Source organism: Aulonocara stuartgranti (assembly GCF_965226115.1).
Source record: "Aulonocara stuartgranti genome assembly, chromosome: 17".
Taxonomy (NCBI): Eukaryota; Metazoa; Chordata; class Actinopteri; order Cichliformes; family Cichlidae; genus Aulonocara; species Aulonocara stuartgranti.
The window spans coordinates 6,869,404-6,878,278 of NC_138953.1; the positions used below are offsets into that span (position 1 = coordinate 6,869,404).

Here is an 8,875-nt window from a genome sequence, read left to right on the forward strand (position 1 = left end):
GGTGGACTGTTAAAGAGGTTAAGCCATATACGAGGTTGAGGGGAGATACCCTTTTATGACTAGAGATGTGGTTAAAACGTTTGTAACCAGGAAGTCACGTATACAGACACACACACACACACACACACACACACACACACAGTGCCTTAGCTTTTACCACACAACATATGGGGTTTACAATGGGCGGTTGTGTAACTGTTTTCATTCAATAAAAGGCTGGAGTTGGAGTTGTCTGAGTTTGGGTGTAGAGCTTGCAACTCTGAGAATCTGACCAGGCTTCCCCTGCACAAGTAAAAACCAATCGAACTCTGATTGTCTTACTTTGTTCTGAGTCAGCGAGGGCTGAAACCTAACTGTGTGGTTAAGGTGTTTTAATGCAGCGGTCCCCAACCGCCGGGCCACGGACCGTCGTTTGGTCGAGAGATGAGGCTCGGGTGTGAAATGTATGGTTTTCAGAGTTTTTATCGTTATTTTGTTATCGTTTTTATCGTTAACTCTGTTTTCCTGGGTCTTTCACGTGTGTTATGAATAAATCTTCTTTTTTTCCGGTACCGGTACTAGTTTTATTTTGTTGTATTTATCTGTGACACCTTAAAGGCCGGTCCATGAAAATATTGTCGGGCATAAACCGGTCCGTGGCGCAAAAAAGGTTGGGGACCGCTGTTTTAATGTATATAGAAGAGACTGAAGTTTATATGTTATGGAATTATTTATAGGACTTGTTCCAAATCTTCATATGTCTATGATGTGCTATATCGTGTTGGTTATATTGTAGTGGTTTTCTTATGGGGAGGGTTTTGTTTTCCTTTGGTTTGCTGACCCCCAGACTTGGTCTATTCCAGATGCTCACCTGAATCAGGTAGAGTATAACAGGAAGCCATTTGCTTTTCAGAAGGGTTGGATTCTTTGCTGTATCACCATGTGTTCTCATTAATAAAGTACATTTTACTCCAGTCTCGTGCTATTTTAGTGGAAGTGACCCATGACCGTCGGCCAAAACTGACAATATGACTATTAAAAGTCTGAGTAATACTGTAATTTTCTGCTGCTCATTCCTGTGCAACATCCCATTTGGCCTCCCGTCATATTTCTTTTCAAGATTTTCTTATTTAATCACTAGTGTACATATATTTATATTTATAGATACATATATATTTAGTCATCTTTTCTCTTTTACCACGTCTCTCTAATATTTTGCTCTTTACTATTTTTCTATTTTTTATTTTATTATATTTCTACTGTACCATGCTGCTGAGTGACTGCTGCTCGTCAAACACATTTCATTGCAATGTTGACCCTGTGCTAACTTGCATATGACAAATAAAACTGAAAACAGTAAAGGCAAAGGGAACACATCAAGTAAGGATTTCACACTCCCACTCACAACGGCACTTTCAAAGCATAAAGCCAAATATTTCAAAATTTCATTTTGAGGCATTTTAAAAATGAATGTGTTTGAGTTTCATTGCTCCAAAGCAATGTTTTCATATAAGCAAGACAACAACCAGTTTGCAACCATGTAAGTACAGTCCTCTATTGTAAACAGACGTGTTGGCAATCTGTCTGCGTTTATAAATTAGACAACAGTTATTTGCAGATCTTCATCAATCTGCCTGAGAGTGATTGCAGTCGGTCTGAGTTGGACTGCAACTGTTTTGAGTCAGGTTGCCTCCAAGGAGGCAGTTTATTATTTTCCTTTCCTAGTTGGAGAGATGGCTGTTGTTTTGTTTTTACTGTAGTGTGCTGGGCCATTAATGGCTCAGGGGCTGCAGCGTATCCGCGCCAACACCTAAGGCCAACGTGGAATCACCGGTCAGACTAACATAAAGAAAAAATCTGTTAAATTACACATTTGTATTCATTAAGTCACAGACAATGAAAACAAGCAGAAATCAAGATGTAATATTTTTATAATTTTATTGATGTTAAATTAAAGTCCCAGCTTAGTTATGTTGTCAGTGCAAGTCACTTCAATCTGTATAGCACCAAAGGAAACAATGGTGTTTTCAAGGTGCTTCACACTGTAAGGTAACAACTTACAGTATTAAAAAGAAAACCCCAAAAGAACAAACCCCTCTGAGCAAGCACGAGGCGACAGTGGGAAGGAAAAACTCCCTTTTAAGAGGAAGAAACCTTCGACAGAACCAGGCTCAGGGCGGGGTGGCCATCTGCCGCGACCATTCCTGGGGATTTCAAAAATGACTTGATCTGATCTAAATGTAAAACTAGCTAATTTAAAGTGTCCAGTGAGTTTTAGAAAATATCTTGCTGTTGATATCACGATGTCACTATAAAGGGGAAACTTTGTTTCCTCCCTTAAACCTCCCAAAAAATGCACGCACCGATGAGAAGCACTTAGATATGCAACTTGGTTCTGTGAATATCTTTCTTTTGAAAGTTTTAACAATATCTTCATCAAGATCTTGGACGTTTAATTGCCAGAATGTCACAATAACCGCTGCATGCTTCCATCTTTTACAGAGGGATTTGAAAACCCTCTCGCTGAGTTTCTTGAACTTCTCTGGGGGGATTTTGTCGTATTCTGCCCTGATTTCAGTCCAGATTTTCATGGTAAGCCGGTTGGAGATAGCTTCAGCATCTTCAATGATGAAGACTGTGCCTGATTTTTTTGCAACCCGGGAAATCAGTCCTTCCACAAAGCTTTCCACTGAAAGTCTGCATCTTTCTTTCTTTTCATATGATTCCAGTCTATCGATAATTGTTACTGCCAACAGGTGTTCTTGGAATACTGAAGTAGTTATGATATTAAACATTGGTTGTCCCATTAAATTCATTGAATCCTCCTCCCCACTCCTCCCCAATGATATTAGTGACAATTTATGTAATTTGTCACAAATATCAGTGAAAATGGCATTAGCAATGCAGTCAAAATAATTCTGCACTTTTCGGTCTAAATGCAAATCCATCCACTTGAATTTGTCCAAGAGTAGATCCAACAAACGTTTTTGGTGAGAATGAGGGCACTTTAAAAGTTTACCAAGCTTTGAAAGCACAGCCTGAATTAATGTCTCTAACAAGGTGTTTTCAGGTGGCTCACAGTCTACAGAAGATCTGTGATTCTGTATCTTTTTATATGACTCCGTTTGACTTATGTTTGTTAACGGTGGGATGCTGGCTTCATGTTCAACACAGGATTTCTGCTGCTGGGGATCTGGAATTGGATTGTTTTCTGCTTTTGCAGCACTGTGTTGGTCAGCATTTTGACAGCGTTCTTCTGTGTTAGCTGTTTCTTGGCTGTTAGCATCTATATTCTGTGCTGTATCAAACTCCTGCTCAGCAGAATCGTCCAAAAATTTCACAGGTGACAAAAACGTTTTGCCAGTGGTGGTGTGGACAGAACAGTTTTGATGTACAGGGGAGTTCTGGGAAGACCTCAGTGGTGATACTGCTCCTGACTGTTCACACAGGTCCATTACGTCCTCTACAAAACCTGCAAGCCGCTTAGCGGTGGAGCAATCCGGATAGCCTGAGGTAAGCTCTTCCCACTGCTTGTACGAAAAATCACTGAACAAGTTATTCAAGAGGGATACTAAAGCATGTACTGTAGAATTATCCCGATTGGTCTGAACTGTTTCATCATTTGTCATTGTGTTACAGTTTGAGCTTGCCATTTCACTTTTTTGTTTTTTATGCCTAAAATGTTGTTTTGTGTTAAACTCCGTGTTTGAACGTTTAAAGCGCTGCTGTCCCGCTGTATGAATGCGTTTCAACTGAACAGCCAGGTCTATATATAAGGTCGGTTTCTTTGTAACGTCACCAGTCAAAGGACTGGCCCGGCTCGTCATAACGAAAGGGGGCGGGACAAATCTGTTGCTTAGCAACTGAAAAAAAGGCACACCGCGCTGAATGCTACATCCGTCCTGCGACGGTACACCGCCTCCGCACCACCGTTTAAACATGAAGTGTGGATGTTAGAAGATCCCAAATATGGTGAGCTACTGGAAAATTACTCACGTTTTTGTTCTTGAGAGTGAGCGATAATAAGCGACATTTTATTGAGAAATTACAGTAGTCTGTCTGTTTCTCTTCATAGCTCTTTTCAAAACACGGTTACCTTTGGTTTGTTTGGCTCGCAGCTTAAAACGTAGTTTCAGTGTTTTTGCCTTCTGTGATTAATTCTGGTTTGCCTGCTTTATGGAGCTCAAACCAAGGCAAAATTGAAGTATCAGTATTTAAATGTAAATAGACTCAAACTAGGAGTGGATCAAAGGGGGTCCTTTCAGGTGCCAAATCTCCACTGCTAACATTTTATGCATGTTTAGCTTAATTGTAGAAAAGGTGCTTGTAATAATGTTTGGGTGAATAGGTGAATGAGGCATGTTGTATAAAGCGCTTTTTAATGCACGAGCAAAATACAAAAACCCTATATAAAAAGCAGTCAGTTTACCATTTATGTATTTGTTCCATTGAACGCTTCTGTGAAAATCAATTTGATACTTGTTCAAATAAAAAATTTGAATCGATTAGTTGTTTTCTCAACATTTATTAATCGACTATATGCAGAAAACTGTGACACTGTGGAACCCTTATTTTAAAGACCTCGTAGTTTGATAGTTTGCTCCCTGACCGTGGTTCTGCCAGAGGGTGCTTCCTGTTAAAAGTGAGTTGTTCCTTCCCACTGTATTGAGGTTTTTTCTTTTTAATTGTAGACTTTCTACCTTACAATCTATACCACCTCGAGGAGAATGTTGTTGTGATTCAGCTCTGCATAAATACAATTAAATCGAATTAAGTGGGTTCAGCTAATTTGTGAAATAAATGTGAGTGACACGGTAAGTAATAGCCTGCATGTAACTCATTGTAAGAAGAGCAATATCGCCCCCTCCTGGTTCAACTTTTTTTTCTTTGCAGTAATCTTTCCAATAATAATACATATGCACTAACCTCATGCTTGCTGTTAACAATAGCCTAAAGACATAAAATCAAGTTTAGTTTTTTCTTTAAGTTTATGTTTTTTATATGGTTGGCATTTATTTTGTTTCTTTTTAATAATTATATTGATTCTATTGATTGTTTGCCAAGCACTGAGGTCTCTGCTTAGACTGTGCTACTGGGATCACTGATTTAAAAATGAGGCAAAAGCACCAAAGTTGTGCTCAAAAACAGTACAGTGAGCTACAACCTGTTGCTGTAGTAATTCTAACACACTTATTGTTTTTAAATACATACATGTTTAGTTTTTTTAAACCTAATTATATAATTTTTTTTGCAAAAGTGTCACCTAAACACCCAAATATACGTAATTCAAAACTTACTTTAATTATTACCCATTTGGCTGGTAACATGGACCCAGTCTGATGGATAGTTACTGAACAGATAGTCTTTTCTTTAAAGGCTGCAGTCAAAGCAAATCATTGTAAAAACAAGACAAGTCAATAAAAAACAAGTAATAGCTATAATATTAAACTACAATAGAGAGAAAATCCAGTAAATATAATTATATTATGTAAAAAAATATACAAATATTTACCTCTAATTTAAAAAGACATTACAAGGGTACTAGTTTCATTTTAATCTAAACATAATCTAAATTGACACTAAATCAGTTTAAATATTACAGCTGAAGGTGATTTTAATAAATGTACTGCTGCTTGACTTTGTTTTACTACTGCAGTATAATTTATCATGTACAAAAGCTCCAAATGTTGTTTCTCTGACTTAATGTTCTGATGACGTTTGTGTTATTTTGCAGGAAATAGTCAGGACCCAGATGAACCTGTGCTGGAATTCAGTGTGGGTGAGTAATATGAGCATTTATGAAGGCTGTCCATGACCCGTAATTAAATTTAGCGTCATTAGTCTTATTTTGTCTCTCAGTGCAGGTATGTAATGTGACAAAACCTCTAATGATCTGATATGTTTGGGATGGATGGGCTGTGAATTATATAGTGAATTGTCTTATTTTGTCGCTCTGTGCAGGCTAGGGCCTATTATATGCTGTAGCCTGAAGGCAGCTGAGTTGCAGAGGATGGAGTGATCACTGGCTTTCTACTTACAGGGTGGTGGGTCTCAGAGGACAATTGCTACCCCTGTTGAAGTGAACAACGTGTGGAGTGCAACTGGCTTTGTGGCATAGCTGGCTCTGGCCTTGGACTGTGTGTTTTTACTTTGTACCTAAATGGGACACTGGACTTTTAACTATTATTCATTGTGTTTATAAATAAAATTTTAGAATTTTATTGACTGTCATCTTTTTGCCCACGGCGGAGACGGTTGGTCAGACCTAGAATCTCTTTATGTGTGTGTGTGTGTGTGTAACATCAGCAGGGTTTTGCATAAAAGAGTGTGAGCAGGTCAAAAGGTCAATTCATTTATTGTAGTTTTATGGCAGCACCTTCTAGTGGCCTTGAAGCAAACAGTCTCCTAACTAAGCCATGGCATCTCCGGTCTCTCCTACTTTTGTGTGCTGTGCTGGAGGAGCAGCATTGGATCTAGTGATACTGAGTAAGCTGATTAGGACCGGCCTGGAGAAATGTGGTTTGCATGAAGTATCAGGAGAAAAACAACCTTGTATTGTAAAATAATAATACACGAATAATAAATACTTTTCATGACATTCAGATTTCTGGACTCACGAGTTCATAGAACATTAATGTTACGAAACATTGAGATAAGTCTTAAAACTACATTGTATACTTATTATTTATTTACTTTAATCAGATTTGACTGGTATTTTTAAACATTAAGTTTTTGTTCCTTCAACTATTGTATTTAAGCTTATGACTCACTCACAGTATGTTTATATAACTGTCTAAAAAACAGTGAGGATGTGGCCGCAGTGGCTGAGAAGCAAGAAGTTTGCTTTTTCTTTTTTTTTTCTTTTTTTTTAATTGGGAAGCATAAATGAACATACCAGAAAACCCTGCACGAAGGAGCCATATTTGTTTTTTGTGTGTGCATAAGATGAAGCTTTAGTATTATTACACATATGATAATGGTGTTAGCATGCAACACACAAACTCAAGTGGTGTTGCCAAGATAGTTGCTGACTGGCAAGAAACTTCTAGAAGAAATCTGGTGACAGTCCAAAGCACAAATGAACATGTTTAATACTCGTGCAAGACCCTGCGGGAAGGTGCCAGATTGCTGTATTTTGTGTGAATCAGGAAAAGTGCACGGTGATGACTAAAGCTTATAAAACATCTCTCTCCTTATGTGTGCATATATGAGAAAGAAAATTCTGCCAAAGCAACTTTAGCTTCTTGCAAGCATCAGTACACAAAGGATGCTAACACAAAGCTAGCCAAGAACCAAGAGTGATTTTAAACTAACTTTCACAGCACTGATTTCAGTTGTAATGTCAATTAGAATCCCAATTTGGCTTTTCTCCAGTCAGTGTTATGGTGAAATTTAACTTGTTCTTTTGTGTAATTGCACATGGCCCAGCAAAGGACCCCTTAGTAAGCTGTACAGCATAAGTTTTCAATTCACTTTTGTCAGAAAACTTCACAGTATGAGAAGTTACAGCACAGTTTCTCCAAACGTGTGGTTCTTTTTCAGCCAGCGTGCTTTTAGAGCATCTACATTAGCTCATGTAGTAAAAGTACAATCAGTAAGTGTACTTTAACATTTGAGATTCCGAGTCACTCTTGCTTAGATCATGTGAACTACATCATGAACCTTTCTTTGTATAATGCATCAAACGTGTTCAAATCAGTTTATTTTCAATTTATTTTAACTAATCTAGAGACAAGCAACTCCTTTTTAGCTTCTGTTATGTATTTACCTCTCACACCTTAATCTAGATGTTAGTGTTCTCAGAGTTAACATGTCTCATGTTGCCATGTTGTATTTCTAATACCCAGCCTCAGTGTTCGCCCTGTTGACCCTCAAATCCAAACACCAATGATCTAGATATTCACAACATTCATAAGGAGATTCTTAAGGTCTTAAGTTTTGTTGTTTTTATGTTTTACAAAAAAAAACTTCACATTTTTTATATTTTTAAACGAAAGTGACATGCAAGGATATTTTTCTTTAGTGATGTTGCTTCAGCAATCTCAAATACTAATTATTCTGGGAATTTTTATGGTCAAACTATGTGATTTTCCAAATGTGTGTGTGTGTGGAGTAAAATGACCTTGTTCTTATGATGTTGTCACCGTGAATCATTTAGGATTAACAACACAAATTGTATCGATAGCAGAAACAGTCTTATAACTTATAATTCTCACACGTTACCGCTAGTTTTACAAACGCAGTCTTCTTCAGCTCTGTTTATGTAGCTTTTATGAAACTGATTTTCCATAGTACAAGTAGAATTTAATTTTTCTTTGCTCTCCAGTATAAATGCAATAATTTGCAGGCTTTTTACTGAAACTCTCACAATGCAACACTCAATGCTCAGAGCTTCATATATCAACAGCTCTGAAAATATCTTCTTTTTTAAAGTAATGTAGGACAGGATCTCTCACTCTCTGTGTCTCAAAAAGAAACCAACTAAACTGGCAATCACCACTAAACAAATGAAAGTAGTTTATGGCTTTTTTATCAGCTGCATTTCTTTCATTTATGTATTGATCCCATTGTTTATTGGTAATGCTTTTAGGTCACTGTTTTAGCATGTCTGCCTCACACTCCATTTAAACAGTTTAACAGATAGTGGGGTCTGGTAAGGAAGTTGGGGGGAAGCAGACAACTCCACAGGAAGAGTCTTTTTGTCTTTTCTCCACTGTAAAAGATAGCAAGGCAGTGTGAAACTTTCTTTGCGGGAAAGACAAAACTGAGAGCCATGCTAGGCTCAGTGAGAGACTCTGCTCACCCTCTGTCCCAGCGATGGCAGTCCCTCACCAAGCTTGATTTCTGTTCTTTGTCTTGATTAAAGAATGTTAGCTACCGCTCATCGCTTGTCTGC

General features: G+C 37.9%; 1 long non-coding RNA gene across 2 annotated transcripts; it reads left to right on the top strand.

Moving 5' to 3' along the window:
- The first annotated feature begins 3 nt into the window (after positions 1–3).
- On the top strand, positions 4–6,200 carry LOC309692836. Of its 2 annotated transcripts, none has more exons than XR_014272478.1 (3): positions 4–3,492; positions 5,714–5,758; positions 5,941–6,200. It is a non-coding gene; the product is annotated as an uncharacterized lncRNA (long non-coding RNA). The 2 variants fall into 2 exon arrangements; XR_014272479.1 differs by lacking the exon at positions 4–3,492 and adding an exon at positions 3,517–3,951.
- Positions 6,201–8,875: the final 2,675 nt, after the last annotated feature.